We start from the raw sequence: 22,471 nt of genomic DNA, 5'->3' as shown, positions 1-22,471 counted from the left end.
ATCACAATGCTCCATGCCCCTTTTCATCAGTATGCTCTATGAGACTTGTCATCACAAGGCTCCATGGTTTTGTCATCACAATGCTCCAGGACCTTGTCATCACAATGCTTCTCGACCTTGTCATGAAAATTTTCAATGGCCCTTGTCATCATAATGCTCCAAGCCCTAATCATCAAAATGCTCCATTATATTTGTCCTCACATTTCTCCATTAAATTTGGCTTCACAATGCTCCATGCCATTGTCATCACAATGGACCATGACATATGTCATCACAGTGCTCCCTGACAGCTGTCTTCACAATACTCCTTGACCTTCTCATCACAATGCTCCATGCCCTTGTCTTCACAATGCACCATGCCCAATGTTATCACAATAATCCATGAAACTTGTCAGACCAATGCTCCATGCCCCTGTCAACACAATGCTCCATGCCCTTGTCATCACAATGCTCCATGACCCCTGTCATCACAATGCTCAGTGACTCCAGTCATCTCAATGATTCATAACGTTTGTCATCACAATTGTCCATGCCCGCGTCATCACAAGGCTCTGTGACTTTTGTAACCACAATGTTCCATGAACTTTTGATCACAATTCTTTGTGACCCTTGTCATCACAATGCTCCATGTCTTTGTCAGAACAATGGTCTATGACCATTGTCATCACAATGTGCCACGTGCATTTCATCACAGCCGACCACAAACTTTTCATTGCAATGCTCCATAAACCTTGTAATCACAATGATCCTTGGACTTCTCATCAAAATGCTCTCTCACCAGAGATATCACAATGTTCCATCACTAGTCATCACAATACTCCCTCACACCTGGAATCACAATGTTCCATGACCCTGTCATCACAGTGCTACATCCACTTATCTGCACAATGTTCCATGACCCCTGACATCACAATGTTCCATAACCCTTGTCAGCAAAATGCTCCATGACCCTTTTCATCCCAAAGATCCAAGACCCCTGACATCACAATGTTCTATAAACACTGCGATCACAATATTTCATTACAATTCTTATCATATTGCTGCATGACCCGTTCATCAAAATGCTCCCTGCCCTTCTCATCACAATGCACCATGCCCTTGTAATCAAAATGCTCCATGATTTGTCATCACAAAGCTCCATGTCCCATGGCATCACAATGCTCCATGTCACTGTCATCACAGTGCTCCCTGAACCCTCTCATCACATTGCTCCATGTCCTTGTCATCACAAAGCTCCATGACACTTGTCATCACAATGCTCGATGCCCTTCTCATGACAATGCCCCATGCCTTTTTCATTACAATCCTGCATGACCCATGTATCACAGTGTTCCGTGCCCTTGTCATCACAATGCTCCATGCCCACTCTCATCACAATAATCCATGAAATATTTCAGACCAATGTTCCATACCCTTCTCATCAAAATGCTCCATTACCCCTGTCATAACAATGCACCATGACTCTTGGCATCACAATGTTCCACTACCTAATCATCACAAGGTTCCATGACACTTGTCATCACAATGCTCAAGACCCCTGAAATCAAAATGCTGCATGCCCTTGTCATCACAAAGCTCCATGACGCATATCATCAGAAAGTTCCATGGCCTTCTCGTCACAATGCTCCATTCCCATGTCATCACAATGCTCCAAGACCCTTGTAATCACAGTGCTCCATGACCCTTTCATCTCAATGCTCCATGAACCCTGTCATCACAATACACCATGCCCATCATCATAATGCTTCAGGCTATTGTCATCACAATGAAATCAATATTCTCCGTGACCTCTGGCATCATAATGCTCCAAAGCCTTGTGATCACAATGTTCAATAACACTTATCATCTCAACACCCCATGACACTCATCATCACAATTAACCACGGTCTTCTCATCACAATGCTCCATGATCGTTGTCATCACAATGCTCAATACACTTGTCATCACAATGCTCCCTGACACTTGTCGTCAGTATGCTCCTTGAACCCTGTCATGAAAAGGTTCCATGCCTTTTTCATCACAGTGATCCATGCCCTATTCATCACAATGCTCCAAGATCCCTGTAATCACAATGCTCCATGCCCTTGTCATTAAAAATCTCCATGACGCATGTCATCAGCATGCTTCATGGCCTTCTCATCACAATGCTCCATGCCCTTCTCATCACAATGCTCCAAGACCCCTGTAATCACAATGCTCCATGCCCATTTTCATCAGAATGTTCCATGAGACTTGTCATCACAATGCTTAATGCGCTTGTCAGCACAATGCTCAATGACACATGTCATCACAATTCACCATGTGCTTGTCATCACAGTGCTCCACAATCTTGTCATCACAATGCTCCTTAAAATTTGTCATCACAATGCTCCCTGCCCGTCTCATCACATTGCACAACGCCCTTGCCATCAAAATGCTCCATGACCATTGTCATCACAAAGATCCATGACCCTTAGCATTACAATGCTCCATTTCATTGTCATCACAATGCTCCATGAACGCTCTCATCACATTGCTCCATGCCCTTGTCTTCACAAAGCTCCATGACACATGTCATCAGAATTCTCCATGGCCTTCTCATCACAATGCTGCATGCCCTTGCCATCACAAGGCTCAATTACCACTGTGATAACAATGCTCCAGACCCCTGCCATCACGATGTTCCATGGTCCTGTCATCACAAAACTCCATGACCTTTCTCATCACAATGCTCCAATAACCCTGTAATCACAATCCTCTGTGCCTCTTTTCATCTCAATGATCCATGAACCCTATCATCACAATGCACCATGCCCATCATCATAATGCTTCATGCTATTGTCATCACAATGAAATCAAATGCTCCATGACCTCTGTCATAACAATGCTCCAAACACTTGTGATCACAATTTACAATATCACTTTTCATCACAATGTCCCATGACTCTCGTCATCACAATTATCAATGGTCTTCTCATCACAATGCTCCATGACCATTGTTATCACAATGCTCAATAGACTTGTAATCAAAATGCTCCCTGACACTTGTTGTCTGTATCCTCCTTGAATCCTGTCATGACAAGGCTCCATGCCTTTTTCATCACAATGATCCATGTCCTTTTCATCACAATGCTCCAAGACCCATGTAATCTCAATGCTCCATGCCCTTGTCATCACAAAGCTCAATGACTCATGCCATCAGAATGCTCCTTGGTCTTCTCCTCACAATGCTCCATGCCCTTGTCATCACAATGTTCGAAGACACCTGTAATCACAATGCTCCATGGTTGCCCTCAAATAACTCCATGACGCATGTCATCAGAATGCTCCATGGCCTTCTCATCACAATGCTCCATGCTCTAGTCATCACAGTGCTCCAAGACCCCAGTAATCACAATGCTCCATGCCCCTTTTCATCAGAATGCTCTATGAGACTTGTCATCACACGTCTCCATGGTCTTCTCATCACAATGCTCCAGGACCTTGTCATCACCATGCTCCATTCCCGTGTAATCACAATGCTCCATGACCCCTGTCATCACAATAATCCATGAAAATTTTCAACCCAATGCACCACGACCTACTCATCACAATGATCCATGGCCACTGTCATCACAACACTCCATGTCACCTGAGAACACAATGATTCGGGACTCTCGTCATCACAATGCTCCATTCCCTAGTCATCACAATGCTCCATGACGAGAGTCATCACAACACTCCATGAACATTTTCAGCCCAGTGCTCCAAGACCCTTGTCATCACAATGATCCATGCCCTTGTCATCCCAATGTTCCATGACCCCTGTATTCACAATGCTCTGTGACGCTTGTCATCACAGTGCTCCATGACACATGTCATCACAATGCTCCATGCCTTTGTCAGCAAAATGCTACATGACCTTGTCATTACAATGCTCTCTGCGCTTGTCATCACAATACTCCATTTCCATTGTCATCACAATCCTCCATGAACCTTGGGATCAGGTTGTTTCATGCCCTTGTCATCATAATGCTCCATGCTCCTTGAAATCAAAATGATCCATGACCTCTGTCATCACAATGCTCCAAACCCTTGTGATCACAGTGTTCCATAACACTTGTCATCACAACGCTCCATGATGCCTGTCATCACAATACTCCATGCCCTTTTCATCGCAATGCTCCATGACCTTTGTCATCACAATTCTCAATACACTTGTCATCAAAATGCTCCCTGACACTTGTCATCAGAATGCTCCTTGAATCCTGTCACGAAAAGGCTCCATGCCCCTTTCATCACAATTCCCCATGCCGTTTTCATCACAATGCTCCATTCCATTGTCATCAAAATAGTCCACAAGCTTGTCCTCAGAATGCTACATGCCATTGTCATCACAATTCTCCATGCACTAGTCAGCACAATGCTCCCTGACCCTTGTCATCACAATGCTCCAAGCCATTGTCATCACAATGCTCCACTACCTTTCTCATCAGAACCCTCCATGACAATAGGCATCACAATGCTCCATGCCATTGTCATCACAATGGGCCATTACATATGTCATCACAATGCTCACTGACGCCTGTCTTCACAATACTGCAAGACCTGGTCTTCACAATGCTCCATGCCCTTGTCATCACAGTGCGCCTTTCCAACTGTCATCGCAATAATCCATGAAACTTTAGACCAATGTTCCATGCCCTTGTGATCACAATGTTCCTTGCCCTTGTTATCACAATGCTCCATGACCCCTGTCATCACAACACTCTGTGACTCCAGTCATCACAATGCTTCATGACCTTTTTCATCACAATGGTTTATGCCCTCGCCATCAACAGTCTCTGTGACCATTTTAACCACAATGCTCCATGAACTTTTCATCACAATGCTCTTTGACCCTTGTCATCACAATGCTCTATGCCTTTCTCAGCACAATGCTCCATGACCCTTGTCATCACAATGCTCCATGCGCTTGTCAGCACAATCCTCCATGACACATGTCATCACAATGCTCCATGACCCTTGTCATCACAATGCTCCGTGACTCCAGTCATCTCAAAGCTTCATAACGTTTGTAATCACAATGGTCCATGCCCGCGTGATTACAAGGCTCTGTGACCTTTGAAACCACAATGCTCCATGAAATTTCATCACAATTCCCTGTGACCCTTGTCATCACAATGTTCCATGTCTTTGTCAGAACAATGCTCCATGACCATTGTCTTCTAAATGTGCCACGCGCATTTCATCACAATGGTCCACAACCTTGTCACTGCAATGCTCCATAAACCTTGTAATCACAATGGTCCATGCACTTCTCATCAAAGTGCTCTCTCACCAGAGATATAACAGTGTTCTATCACTAGTCATCACAATTCTCCCTCACCCCTGTAATCACAATGTTCCATGGACCTGTCATCACACTGCTACATCCCCTTATCATCACAATGTTCCATGACCCCTGTCATCAAAATGCTCCATGACACTTTTCATCCCAAAGCTCCAAGACGCCTGACATCACAATGTTCTATAACCACTGCAATCAAAATGTTCCTTTACACTATTCATCAAATTGCTGCATGACCCGGTCATCAAAATGCTCCCTGCCCTTCTCATCACAATGCACCATGCCCTTGTCATCAAAATGCTCCATGACTTGTCATCACAAAGCTCCATGACCCTTGGCATCACAGTGCTCCATGTCATTGTCATCACAATGATCCATGAACCCTCTCATCACATTGCTCAATGCCCTTGTCATCACAAAGCTCCATGACACTTGTCATCACAATGCTTGATGCCCTTCTCATCTCAATGGTGCATGCTCTTGTCATTACAATCCTGCATGACCCATGTAACATAGTGTTCCGTACCCTTGTCATCACAATGCTCCATGCAAACTCTCATCACAATAATCCATGAAACATTTCACAACAATGTTCCATGCCGTTCTCATCACCATGCTCCATTACACCTGTCATAACAATGCACCATGACACCTGTCATTACAATTTTCCACGGCCTAGTCATCACAAGGTTCTATGACACTTGTCATCACAATGCTGAAGACCCCTGTAATCACAATGCTCCATGCCCTTGTCATCACAAAGCTCCATGACGCATGTCATCAGAATGTTCCATGGCCTTCTCATCACAATGCTCCATGCCCTTGTCATGACAATGCACCAAGACCCCTGTAAACACAATGCTCCATGTCCCTTTTCATCTCAATGCTCCATGAAACCTGTCCTCACAATGCCCCTATGCCAATCATCATAATGCTTCAGGCTATTGTCATCACAATGAAATCAATATTCTCCATGACCTCTGTCATCATAATGCTCCAAACACTTGTGATCACAATGTTCCATAACACTTATCATCACAACACCCCATGACGCTCATCATCACAATTATCCATGGTCTTCTCATCACAATGCTCCATGATCTTTGTCATCACAATGCTCAATACACTTATCATCACAATGCTCCCTGACACTTGTCGTCAGTATGCTCCTTGAACCCTGTCATGACAAGGATCCATGCCTTTTTCATCCCAATGATCCATGCCCTTTTCATCACAATGCTCCAAGATCCCTGTAATCACAATTCTCCATGCCCTTGTCATCACAAAACTCCATGAAGCATATCATCAGAATGCTCCATGACTTTCTCATCACAATGCTCCATGCCCTAGTCATCACAATGCTCCAAGACCCCTGTAATCACAATGCTCCATGCCCCTTTTCATCAGAATGCTCCATGAGACTTGTCATCACAAGTCTACATGGTCTTCTCTTCACTATGCTCCAGGACCTTGTCATCACCATGCTCCATTCCCTTGTCATCACAATGCACCATGACTTCTGTCATCACAATAATCCATGAATATTTTCAGCCCAGTGCTCCACGATCTACTCATCACAATGCTCCATGGCCAATATCACCACAATGCTCCATGACCACTGACATCACAATGTTCCAAACTCTTGTGATCACAATGTTCCATAATACTTGTCATCACAACGCTCCATGATGTCTGTCATCACAATACTCCATGCCCTTTTCATCACAATGCTCCATGACTTTTGTCATAACAATTCTCAATACACTTGTCATCACAATGCTCCCTGACACTTGTGATCAGTATGCTCCTTGAAACCTGTCACGAAAAGGCTCCATGCCTTTTTCATCGCAATGCCCCATGCCGTTTTCATCACAATGCTCCATGCCATTGTCATCAAAATACTCCACAAGTTTGTCACCAGAATGCTCCATGACCCTTGTCATCTCAATGCTCCATGAACTTTTCATCACAATGCTCTTTGATCCTTGTCATCACAATTCTCTATGCCTTTCTCAGCACAATGCTCCATGACCCTTGTCATCACAATGCTCCATGCGCTTGTCAGCACAATGCTCCATGAAACATGTCATCACAATGCACCATGCGCTTATCATCACAGTGCTCCACAATCTTGTCATCACAATGCTCCATAAAATTTGTCTTCACAATGCTCCATGCACTTCTCATCCAAATGCTCTCTCACCACTGATATCACAATGCTACATCACTATTTGTCACAATACTCCCTCACCCCTGTCATCACAATGATCCATGACTCCTGTTATCACAATGCTAGGTGCACTTATCATCACAATGTTCGATGACCCATGACATCACAAAGTTCCATAACACCTGTCATCAAAATGATCCATGACCCTTTTCATCCTAAAGCTCCATGACTCCTGGCATTGCAATGTTCTATAACCCATGTCATCAAAATATTCCATTACACTTTTCATCAAATTACTGCATAAACCTGTCAGCAAAATGTTCCCTGCCCTTCTCGTCACAATGCACCACACCCTTGTCATCAAAATGGTCCATGATATTTGTCATCACAAAGCTCATGACCCTTGGCATCACAATGTTCCATGTCATTGTCATCACAATCCTCCATGAACCCTCTCATCACATTGCTCCATGCCCTTGTCATCACACATCTCCATGACTCTTGTCATCACAAAGCTCGATGCCCTTCTCATCACAATGCTCCATTCCCTTGTCATTACAATCGCCCATGACCCATGTATCACCGTGTACGGTGCCCTTGTCATCACAATGCTCCATGCCCACTCTCATCACAATAATCCATGAAACATTTCAGACCAATGCTCAATGCCCTTCTCATCAAAATGCTCCATTACCTCTGTCATAACAATGCTCCATGACCCCTGCCATCACAATGATCCACGGCCTTGCCATGACAAGGCTCCATGACCCTTCTCATCACAATGCTCCAAGATACCTCTAATCACAATTCTACATGCCCTTGTCATCACAGAGCTCCATGACGCATGTCATCAAAATGTTTCATGGCCTTCTCCTCACAGTGCTCAATGCCCTTGTCATCACAATGCTCCAAGACCCCTGTAATCACAATGCTCCATGCACCTTTTAATCAGAATGCTCCATGAGACATGTCATCACAAGTCTCCATGGTCTTCTCATCACAATGCTCCAGGACCTTGCCATCACCATGCTCCATTCCCTTGTCATCACAATCCTCCATGACACCTGTCATCACTATACTCCATGAATATTTTCAGCCCAATGCTCCATGACATTCTCATCACAATGCTCCATGACCCCTGTCATCACTACACTCCATGACACCTGACAACACAATGATCCGGGACTCTTGTCATCACAATTCTGCAAGACCCCTGTAATCACAATGCTCCATGACCCCTGTCATCACAATACTCCATGAACATTTTCAGTCCAATTCTCCATGACCCTTGTGATCACAATGATCCATGCCCTTGTCATCCCTATGCTCCATGACCCCTGTATTCACAATGCTACGTGACACTTGTCATCACAGTGCTTCATGACACCTGTTATCACAATGCTCCATGTCTTTGTCAGCAAAATGCTACATGACCTTGTCATTACAATGCTCTATGCGCTTGTCAGCAAAATGCTACACGACCTTGTCATTACAATGCTCTATGCGCTTGTCATCACAATACTCCATTACCATTGTCATCACAATCCTCCATGAACCTTGGGATCACTTTTCTTCATGCCCTTGTCATCACAATGCTCCATGCTCCTTGAAATCAAAATGATCTATGACCGCTGTGATCACAATGCTTCAAACACTTGTGACCACAATGTTCCATAACACTTGTCATCACAACGCTCCATGATGCCTGTCATCACAATACTCCATGCCCTTTTCATCCCAATGCTCCATGACATTTGTCATCACAATTCTCAATACACTTGTCATCACAATGCTCCCTGACACTTGTCATCAGAATGCTCCTTGAAGCCTGTCACGAAAAGGCTCCATGTCTTTTTCATCACAAAGCACCTTGCAATTTTCATCACAATGCTCCATGCCATTGTCATCAAAATACTCCACAAGCTTGTCATCAGAATGCTCCATGACCCTTGTCATCACAATTCTCCATGCACTTGTCAGCACAATGCTCCCTGACACTTGTCATCACAATGCTCCAAGCCATTGTCATCACAATGCTCCATTAAATTTTTCATCAGAATCCTCCATGACACTTGGCATCACAGTGCTCCATGCCATTGTCATCACAATGGGCCATTACATATGTCATCACAATACTCCCTGACACCTCTCTTCACAATACTGCATGACCTGGTCATCACAATGCTCCATGCCCTTGTCATCACAATGCGCCATTCCCACTGTCATCACAATAATCTCTGAAAATTATTAGAGCAATGCTCCATGCGCTTTTCATCACAATGCCCCATGACCCCTGTCATCACAATGCTCCGTGACTCCAGTCATCACAATGTTTCATAACGTTTGTCATCAGAATGGTCCATGCCCGCGTCAACACAAGGCTCTGTGACATTTGTAACCACAATGCTCCATGAACATTTCATCACAATGTTCCGTGACCCTTGTCATCACAATGCTTCATGTCTTTGTCAGAACAATGCTCCATGACCCTTGTCATCACAATGTGCCATGTCCTTTTCATCACAATGATCCACAACCATGTCATCGCTATGCTCCATAAACCTTGTAATCACAGTGCTCCATGCACTTCTCATCCAAGTGCTCTCTCACATGAGATATCACAATGATCCATCACTTGTCATCACAATCCTCCCTCACCCCAGTTATCACAATGTTCCATGACCCCTGTCATCACAATGCTACATCCCCTTATCAGCAAAATGTTCCATGACTCCTGACATCACAATGTTCCATAACACTTGTCATCAAAATGCTCCATCACCTTTTTCATCACAAAGATCCATGACCCCTCGCATCACAATGTTCTGTAACCCCGTCATCAAAATGTTCCATTACAATTTTCATCAAATTGCTGCATGACCATGTCATCAAAATGCTCCCTGCCCTTCTCAACACAATGCACCACACCCTTGTCATCAAAATGCTCCATGACATTTGCCATCACAAAGCTCCATGACCCACGGCATCACAATGATCCATGTCATTGTCATCATAATGCTCCATGAACCCTCTCATCACATTGCTCCATGCCCTTGTCATCACAAAGATCCATGACACTTGTCATCACAATGCTCGATGCCCTTCTCATCACAATGCTCCATGCCCTTGTCATTACAATCCCCCATGACCCATGTATCACAGTGTACCGTGCCCTTCTCATCACAATGCTCCATGCACACTCTCATCACAATAATCCATGAAACATTTCAGACTAATGTTCAATGCCCTTCTCATCCCAATGCTCCATTACCTCTGTCATAACAATGCTCCATGACCCCTGCCATCACAATGCTCCACGGTCTTGTCATCACAAGGCTCCATGACCCTTGTCATCACAATGCTCCAAGACCCCTGTAATCACAATGCTCCATGACCCCTGTCATCACAGTACTCCATGAACATTTTCAGCCCAATGATCCATGACCCTTGTCATCACAATAATCCATGCCCTTGTCATCCCTATTCTCCATGACCCCTGTATTCACAATTCTCCGTGATGCTTGTCATCACAGTGCTCCATGACACCAGTCATCACAAAACTCCATGCCTTTGTCAGCAGAATGCTACATGACCTTGTCATTACAATGCTCTATGCGCTTGTCATCACAATACTCCATTACCATTGTCATCACAATCCTCCAAGAACCTTGGGATCGCATTGCTTCATGCCCTAGTCATCACAATGCTCCATGCTCCTTGAAATCAAAATGATCCGTGACCTCTGTCATCGCAATGCTCCTAAACCTTGTGATCACAAAGTTCCATAACACTTGTCATCACAACGCTCCATGATGCCTGTCATCACAGTACTCCATGCCCTTGTCATCACAATATTCCATGCCCTTGTTATCACAAGGTTCCAAGACCCCTGTAATCAGAATGCTCCATTACCTTTGTCATCACTATGCTCCATGACACTTGGCATCACAATGCTCCATGCCATTGTCATCACAATGGGCCATTACATATGTCATCACAATGCTCTCTGACAACTCTCTTCAAAATACTCCATGACCTTCTCATCACAATGCTCCATGCCCTGGTCATCACAATGCACCATGTCCACTGTCATCACAATAATCTCTGAAAAGTGTCACCACAACGCTCCATGTCCCTGTCCTCACAATGCTCCATGACCCCTGTCATCTTAATGCTCCGTGACTCCAGTCATCACAATGCTTCATAACGTTTGTCATCACGACAATCCATGCCCGCATCATCACAAGGCTCTGTGACCTTTGTAACCACAATGCTCCATGAAATTTTCATCACAATGCTCCGTGACCCCTGTCATCACAATGCTCCATGCCTTTGTCAGAACAATGTTCCTTGACCCTTGTCATCACAATGTGCCACGCGTTTTTCATCACAATGATCCACAACCTTGTCATCGCTATGCTCCATAAATCTTGTATTCGCAATGCTCCAGGCACTTCTCATCCAAATGCTCTCTCACCTGAGATACACAATGTTCCATCACTAGTCATCACAATCCTCCCTCAACCCTGTAATCAAAATGTTCCATGACCCCTGACATCACAATATTCCATAACCACTTTCATCAAAATGCTCCATGACACGTTTCAGCCCAAAGCTCCTTGACCCATGGCATCACAATGTTCTGTAACCCCTGTCATCAAAATGTTACATTACACTTTTCATCAAATTGCTGCATGAACCTGTCATCAAAATGCTCCCTCTCCGTCTCATCACAATGCACCACACGCTTGTCATCAAAATGCTCCATGACCGTAGTCATCACAAAGTTCCATCACCCTTGGCATCACAATGCTCCATATCATTGTCATCAAAATGCTCCATGAAACCTCTTATCCCATTGCTCCATGCCCTTGTCATCACAAAGCTCCATGACACTTGTCATCACAATGCTCGATGCCCTTCCCATCACAATGCTCCATGCATTTTTCATCACAATCCTCCATGACCCATGTATCACAGTGTTCCGTGTCCTTGTCATCACAATGCTCCATGCCCACTCTCATCATAATAATCCATGAAACATTTCAGGCCAATGCTCAATGCCCTTCTCATCAGAATGTCCCATTACCTCTGTCATAACAGTGCTGATTACCCTTGCCAACACAATGTTCCACGGCCTTGTCATCACAAGGCTCCATGACCCTTGTCATCACAATGCTCCAAGGCCCCTGTAATCACAATGCTCCATGCCCTTTTCGTCACAAAGCTCCATGACACATGTCATCAGAATGTTCCATGGCCTTCTCATCACAATGCTCCATGCCCTTGTCATCACAATGCTCCAAGACCCCTGTATTCAAAATGCTCCATGCCCCTTTGCATCTCAATGCTCCATGAACCCTGTCATCACAATGCACCATGCCCATCATCATAATGCTTCAGGCTATTGTCATCACAATTAAATCAAAATTATCCATGACCTCTGTCATCATAATGCTCCAAACCCTTGTGATCAAAATGTTCCATAACACTTATCATCACAAATCCCCATGAAGCTCATCATCACAATTATCCATGGTATTCTCATCACAATGCTCCATGACCTTTGTCATCACAAGGCTCAATACACTTGTCATCACAATGCTCCCTGACACTTGTCGTCAGTATGCTCCTTGAACTCTGCCATGACAAGGCTCCGTGCCTTTTTCATCACAATGATCCGTGCCCTTTTCATCACAATGCTCCAAGATCACTGTAATCACAATGCTCCATGTGCTTGTCATCACAAAACTCCATGAAGCATGTCATCAGAATGCTCCATGGCTTTCTCATCACAATGCTCCATGCCCTAGTCATCACAATGCTCCAAGACCCCTGTAATCACAGTGCTCCATGCCCCTTTTCGTCAGAATTCTCCAAGAGACTTGTCATCACAAGTCTCCATGGTCATCTCATCACAATGCTCCAGGACCTTGTCATCACCATTCTCCATTCCCTTGTCATCACAATGCTCCATGACCCCTGTCATCACAATAATCCATTAATATATTCAGCCCAATGCTCCACGACTTACACATCACAATGCTCCATGGCCAATATCATCACAGTGCTCTATGACCACTGTCATCACAGCACTCCATGACTCCTGACAGCACAATGATCTGGGACTCTTGTCATCACAATGCTCCATGTCATTGTCATCACAATGCTCCATGAACCCTCTCATAACATTGCTCCATGCCCTTGTCATCACAAAGCTCCATGACACATGTCATCACAATGCTCGATGCCCTTCTCATCACAATGCTCCATGCCCTGTCATTACATTCCTGCATGACCCATGTATTATAGTGTTCCGTACCCTTGTCATCACAATGCTCCATGCCCACTCTCATCACAATAATTCATGAAACATTTCAGACCAATATTCCATGTCCTTCTCATCACAATGCTCCATTACCCCTTTCATAACAATGCACCATGACCCCCGCCATTACAATGTTCCACGGCCTAGTCATCACATGGTTCCATGACAATTGACATCACCATGCTCAAGACGCCTGAAATCAGAATGCTCCATGCCCTTGTCATCACAAAGCTCCATGACGCATGTCATCAGAATGTTCCATGACTTCTCATCTCAATGCTCCTTGCCCTTGTCATCAAAATGCTCCAAGACCACTGTAATCACAATGCTCCATGTCCCTTTTCATATCAATGCTCCATGAACCCTGTCATCACAATGCACCATGCCCATCATCATAATGCTTCAGGCTATTGTCATCACAATGAAATCAAAATGCTCCATGACCTCTGTCATCATAATACTCCGAACCCTTGTGATCACAAAGTTCCATAACACTTATCATCACAACACCCCATGACGCTCATCATCACAATTATCCATGGCCTTCTCATCACAGTGCTCTATGATTTTTGTCATCACAATGCTCAATACACTTGTCATCACAATGCTCCCTGACACTTGTCTTCAGTATGCTCCTTGAAACCTGTCATGACAAGGCTCCATGCCTTTTTCATCACAATGATCCATGCCCTTTTCATCACAATGCTCCGTGACCCCTTTAATCACAATGCTCCATGCCTTTGTCAGAACAATGCTCCATAACACTTATCATCACAGTGTGCCATGCACTTTTCATCACAATGATCCACAACCTTGTCATCGCTATGATCCATAAACCTTGTAATCACAATGTTCCATGAACTTCTCATCCAAATGCTCTCTCACCTGAGATATCACAATGTTCCATCACTAGTTATCACAAAGCCCCCTCACCCCTGTAATCACAGTGTTCCATGACCCCTGTCATCACAATGCTACATCCACTTAGAAGCACAATGTTCCATGACCCCTGATATCACAATGTTCCATAACCCCTGTCATCAAAGTGCTCCATGACACTTTTCATCCCAAAGCTCCATGACCCCTGGCATCACAATGTTCTATAACCACTGTCATCAAAATGTTCCATTACACTTTTTATCAAATTGCTGCATGACCCTGTCATCAAAATGCTCCCTGCCCTGCTCATCACAATGCACCACACACTTGTCATCAGAATGCTCCATGACCTTTCTCATCACAAAGCTCCATGACACTTGGCATCACAATGCTCCATGGCTTTGTCATCACAATGCTCCATGAACACTCTCATCACATTGCTCCATGCCCTTGTCATCACAAAACTCCATGACACTTGTCATCACAATGTTCGATGCGTTCTCATCACAATGCTCCATGCCCCTGTCATTACAATCCTCCATGACACATGTATCACAGTCTTCCGTGCCCTTGTCATCACAATGCTCCATGCCCACTCTCATCACAATAATCCATGAAATATTTCAGACCAATTCTCAATGCCCTTCTCATCAAAATGCTCCATTACATCTGTCATAACAATGATCCATGACCCCTGCCATCATGATGTTCCATGGCCTTTTCATCACAAGGCTCCATGACCCTTCTCATCACAATGCCCCAAGAACACTGTAATCACAAAGCTCTATGCCCCTTTTCATCTCAATGATTCATGAACCCTGTCATCACAATGCACCATGCCCATCATCATAATGCTTCATGCTATTGTCATAACAATGAAATCAAAATGCTCCATGACCTCTGTCATAACAATGCTCCAAACCCTTGTGATCACAATATTGCATAACACTTGTCATCACAATGCCCCATGACGCTCGTCATCACAATTATCCATGGTCTTCTCATCACAATGCTCCATGACCTTTGTCATCACAATGCTCAATACACTTGTCATCCAAATGCTCCTTGACACTTGTTGTCTGTATGCTCCTTTTACCCTGTCATGACAGGGCTCCATGCCTTTTTCATCACAATGATCCATGCCCTTTTTATCACAATGCTTCAAGACCCATGTAATCACGATGCCCCATGCCATTGTCATCACAAAGCTCAATGATGCATGCCATCAGAATGCTCCTTGGTCTTCTCCTCACAATGCTCCATGCCCTTGTCATCCCAAAGTTCCAAGACCACTGTAATCACAATGCTCCATGCTCTTTTTCATCAGTATGCTCCATGAGACTTGTCATCACATGGCTCCATGGTTTTGTCATCATAATGCTCCAAGCCCTAGTCATCACAATGCTCCATTATATTTGTCATCATAATCCTCCATTACATTTGGCATCACAATGTTCCCTGCCATTGTCATAGCAATGGACCATGACATATTTCATCACAATGCTCCGTGACACCTGCCTTCAAAATACTCCATGACCTTCTCATCTCAATGCCCCATGCCCTTGTCATCACAATGCACCATGTCCACTGTCATCACAATAATCTATGAAACTTGTCAGACCAATGCTCCATTCCCCTGTCATCACAATGCTCCATGACATTGTTATCACAGTGCTCCATGACCCCTGTCATCACAATGCTCCGTGACTCCAGTCATCACAATGCTTCATAACGTTTGTCATCACAACGGTCCATGCCCGCGTCATCACAAGGCTCTGTGTCCTTTGTAACCACAATGCTCCATGAACTTTTCATCACAATGCTCCGTGACCCTTGTCATCACAATGATCCATGCCTTTGTAAGAACAATGCTCCATGACCCTTGTCATCACAATGTGCCACGCGGTTTTCATCACAATGATCCACAACCTTGTCATCGCTATGCTCCATTAACCTTGTAATCACAATGCTCCATGCACTTCTAATCCAAATGCTCTCGCACCTGGGATATCACAATGATCTATCACTAGATATCACAATCCTCCTCACCCCTGTAATCACAGTGTTCCAAGACCCCTGTCATCACAGTTCTACATCTCCTTATCAACACAATGTTCCATGACTCCTGATATCACAATGTTCCATAACCACTGTCATCAAAATGCTCGATGACACTTTTCATCCCAAAGCTCCATGACCCATGGCATCACAATGTTCTATAACCCCTGTCATCAAAATGTTCCATTACACTTTTCATTAAATTGCTCCATGACCCTGTCATCAAAATGCTCCCTGCCCTTCTCATCACAATGCACCACACCCTTGAGATCAAAATGCTCCATGACATTTGTCATCACCAAGATCCATGACAATTGCCATCACAATGCTCCATATCATTGTCATCACAATGTTCCATGAACCCTCTCATCACATTGCCCCATGCCCTTGTCATCACAAAGCTCCATCACAATTGTCATCACAATGCTCCATGCCCTTGTCATTACAATCCTCCATGACCCAAGTATCACAGTGTACCGTGCCCTTGTAATCACAATGCTCCATGCCCACTCTCATCACAATAATCCATGAAATATTTCAGACTAATGGTCAATGCCATTCTCATCACAATGGTCCATTACTTCTGTCGTAACAATGCTCCATGACCCCTGCCATCACAATGTTCCACGGCATTGTCATCACAAGGCTCCATGACCCTTGTCATCACAATGCTCCAAGACCCCTGTAATCACAATGCTACATGCCCCTTTTCATCAGAATGCTCCATGAGATTTCTCATCACAAGTCTCCATGGTCATCTCATCACAATGCTCCAGGACACTGTCATCACCATGCTCCATTCCCTAGTCATCACAATGCTCCATGACCCATGTCATACCAATACTCCATGAACATTTTCAGCCCAATGCTCCATGACCTTCTCATCACAATGCTCCATGACCAATATCATCACAGTGCTCCATGACCACTGTCATCACAACACTCCATGACACGTGACAACACAATGATCCGGAACTCTTGTCATCACAATGCTCCAAGACCCCTGTAATCACAATGCTCCATGATCCCTGTCATCACAATACTCCAGGAAATTTTTCAACCCAATGCTCCATGACCCTTGTCATCACAATGATACATGCCCTTGTCATCCCAATGCTCCATGACCCCTCTATTCACAATGCTCCGTGACACTTGTCATCACTGTGCTCCATGACACATGTTATCACAATGCTCCATGCCTTTGTCAGCAAAATGCTACATGACCTTGTCATTACAATGCTCTATGCGCTTGTCATCACAATGCTCCCTGCTCCTTGAAATCAAAATGATCCATGACCTCTCTCATCACAATGCTGCAAACTCTTGTGATCAGTATGTGCTATAACACTTGTCATCACAAAGCTCCATGATGCCTGTCATCACACATACTCCATGCCCTTTTTATAACAATGCTCCATGAATTTGTCATCACCATTCTCAGTACATTTGTCATCACAATGCTCCGTGACATTGTCGTCAGAATGCTCCTTGAACCCGGTCACAAAAAGGCTCCATGCCTTTTTCATCAAAATGCTCCATGCAATTGTCATCAAAATACTCCACAAGCTTGTGATCAGAATGCTCCATGACCCATGTCATCACAATTCTCCATGCACTTGTCAGCACAATGCTCCCTGAAACCTGTCATCACAATGCTCCAAGCCCTTGTCATCACAATGCTCCATTACCTTTGTCATCAGAATCCTCCATGACACTTGGCATCACAATTCTCCATGCCATTGTCATTACAATGGGCCATTACTTATGTCATCACAATGCTCCCTGACACCTCTCTTCACAATACTGCATGACTTGGTCATCACAATGCTCCATGCCCTTGTTATCACAATGTTCCAAGTCCCCTGTAATCAGAATGCTCCAGACCCCTTTTCATCAGTATGCTCCTTGAGACTTGTCATCACAAGCCTCCATGGTTTTCTCATCACAATGCTCCAGGACTTGTCATCACAATGCTTCACGACACTGTCATGAAAATTCTCAATGGTCCTTGTCAACATAATGCTCCATGCCCTAGTCATCACAATGCTCCATTATATTTGTCATCACATCCTCCATTACAATTGGCATCACAATGCTCCATGCTATTGTCATCGCAATGGACCATGACATAGGTCATCACAATGCTCCCTGACACCTGTCTTCACAATACTCCATGCCCTTGTCTTCACAATGCTCCATGCCCTTGTCATCACAATGCACCATGTCCACTGTCATCACAATAATCTATGAAACATGTCAGACCTATGCTCCATGCCCCTGTCATCACAATGCTCCATGCCCTTGTCATCACAATGCTCTATGCGCTTGTCATCACATTACTCCTTTACCATTGTCATCACAATCCTCCATGAAACTTGGGATCACATTGCTTCATGCCCTTGTCATCACAATGCTCCCTGCTCCTTGAAATCAAAATGATCCATGACCTCTCTCATCACAATGCTCCAAACTCTTGTGATCACTATGTTCTATAACACTTGTCATCACAAAGCTCCATGATGCCTGTCATCACACATACTCCATGCCCTTTTTATAACAATGCTCCATGAATTTGTCATCACAATTCTCAGTACACTTGTCATCACAATGCTCCGTGACATTGTCGTCAGAATGCTCCTTGAACCCTGTCACAAAAAGGCTCCATGCCTTTTTCATCAAAATGCTCCATGCAATTGTCATCAAAATACTCCACAAGCTTGTCATCAGAATGCTCCATGACCCTTGTCATCACAATTCTCCATGCACTTGTCAGCACAATGCTCCCTGAAACCAGTCATCACAATGCTCCAAGCCCTTGTCATCACAATGCTCCATTACCTTTGTCATCAGAATCCTCCATGACACATGGCATCACCATTCTCCATGCCATTTTCATTACAATGGGCCATTACTTATGTCATCACTATGCTCCCTGACACCTCTCTTCACAAAACTGCATGCCCTTGTCATCACAATGCTCCATGCCCTTGTTATCACAATGTTCCAAGTCCCCTGTAATCAGAATGCTCCAGACCCCTTTTCATCAGTATGCTCCTTGAGACTTGTCATCACAAGCCTCCATGGTTTTCTCATCCCAATGCTCCAGGATTTGTCATCACAATGCTTCACGACATTGTCATGAAAATTCTCAATGGCCCTTGTCAACATAATGCTCCATGCCCTAGTCATCACAATGCTCCATTATATTTGTCATCACATCCTCCTTTACAATTGGCATCAAAATGCTCCATGCTATAGTCATCGCAATGGACCATGACATAGGTCATCAAAATGCTCCCTGACACCAGTCTTCACAATACCAAATGCCCTTGTCTTCAAAATGCTCCATGATCCCTGTCATCACAATAATCTATGAAATATGTCAGACCCATGCTCCATGCCCCTGTCATCACAATGCTCCATGCCCTTGTCATCACAATGCTCCATGATCCCTGTCATCACGATGCTCCGTGATTCCAGTCATCACTATGCTTCATAACGTTTGTCATCACAACAGTCCATGCCCGCATCATCACAAGGCTCTGTGACCTTTGTAACCACAATGCTCCATGAACATTTCATCACAATGCCCCGTGACCCTTGTCATCACAATACTCCATGCCTTTGTAAGAACAATGCTCCATGACCCTTGTCATCACAATGTGCCATGCGCATTTCATCACAATGATCCACAACCTTGTCATCGCTATGCTCCATAAACCTTGTAATCAGAATGCTCCATGCACTTCTCATCCAAATGCTCTCTCACATGGGATATCACAATGTTCCATCACTAGTCATCACAATCCTCCCTCACCCCTGTTATCACAATGTCCCATGAAACCTGTCATCACAATGCTACATCCCCTTATCAGCACAATGTTCCTTGACCCCTGACATCACAATGTTCCATAACCACTGTCATCAAAATGCTCCATGACACTTTTCATCCCAAAGCTCCATGATCCCTGGCATCACAATGTTCTATAACCCCTGTCATCAAAATGTTCCATTACACTTTTCATCAAATTGCTGCATGACCCTGTCATCAAAATGCTCCCTGCCCTTCTCATCACAATGCACCACACACTTGTCATCAAAATCTCCATGACCATTGTCATCACAAAGATCCATGACCCTTGACATCACAATGCTCCATGTCATTGTCATCACAATGCTCCATGAACCCTCTCATCACATTGCTCCATGCCTTTGTCAACACAAAGCTCCATGACACTTGTCATTACAGTGCTCGTTGCCATTCTCATCACAATGCTCCATGCCCTTGTCATTACAATCCTCCATGACCCATGTATCACAGTGTACCGTGCCCTTGTCATCACAATGCTCCATGCCCACTCTCATCACAATAATCCATGAAACATTTCAGACCAATGCTCAATGCCTTTCTCATCACAATGCTCCATTACCTCTGTCATAACAATGCTCTATGACCCCTGCCATCACAATGTTCCAGGGCCTTGTCATCAAAAGGCTCCATGACCCTTGTCATCACAATGCTCCAAGACCCCTGTAATCACAATGCTCCATGCCCTTGTCATCACAAATCTCCATGACGCATGCCATCAGAAAGTTCTATGGCTTTCTCCTCACAATGCTCCATGCCCTTGTCATCACAATGCTCCACTACCCCTGTAATCACAATGCTCCATGCCCCTTTTCATCAGAATGCTCCATGAGACTTGTAATCACAAGTCTCCATCGTCATCTCATCACAATAATCCAGGACCTTGTCATCAGAATGCTCGATGAAACCTGTCATCACAATACTCCATGAATATTTTCAACCCAATGCTCCATTACCTTCTCATCACAATGCTCCATGACCAGAATCATCACAATGCTCCATGACGACTGTCATCACAATGCGCCATTCCAACTGTCATCACAAGAATCCATGAAACTTATTTTACCAATGCTCCATGCCCTTGTCATCACAATGCTCCATGCACTTGCTATCACAATGTTCCAAGACCCCTGTAATCAGAATGCTCCAAGCCCCTTTTCATCAGTATGCTCCATGAGACCCGTCATCACAAGGCTCCATGGTTTTCTCATCACAATGCTCAAGGACATTGTCATCACAATGCTTCACGACATTGTCATGAAAATTCTCAAAGGCCCTTGTCATCATAATGCTCCAAGCCCTAGTCATCACAATGCTCCATCATATTTGTCATCACAATCCTCCATTACACTTGGCATCACAATGCACCATGCCATTGTCATCGAAATGAACCATGAAATATGTCATCAAAATGCTCCCTGACACCTGTCTTCACAATACTCCATGACTTTGTCATCACAATGCTCCATGCCCTTGTCATCACAATGCTCCATGAACCCTGTCAACACAATGCTCCGTGACTCCAGTCATCACAATGCTTCATAACGTTTGTAATCACAACGGTCCATGCCTGCGTCATCACAAGTCTCTGTGACATTTGTAACCTCAATGCTCCATGAACATTTCAACACAGTGCTCCATGACACTTGTCATCACAATGCTCCATGCCTTTGTCAGAAAAATGCTCAATGACCCTTGTCATCAAAACGTGCGACGGGCTTTCCATCACAATGATCCACAACCTTGTAATCGCTATGCTCCATAAACCTTGTAATCACAATGCTCCATGCTCTTCTCATCCAAATGCTCTCTCACCTGAGATATAACCATGTTCCCTCACTAGTCATCACAATTCTCCCT

This window comes from Mesoplodon mirus (genome assembly GCF_964341445.2).
Source record: "Mesoplodon mirus genome assembly, contig: HAP1_SCAFFOLD_29, whole genome shotgun sequence".
In the NCBI taxonomy this organism is placed as follows: Eukaryota; Metazoa; Chordata; class Mammalia; order Artiodactyla; family Ziphiidae; genus Mesoplodon; species Mesoplodon mirus.
Note: the sequence above shows the minus strand (reverse complement) of the source record.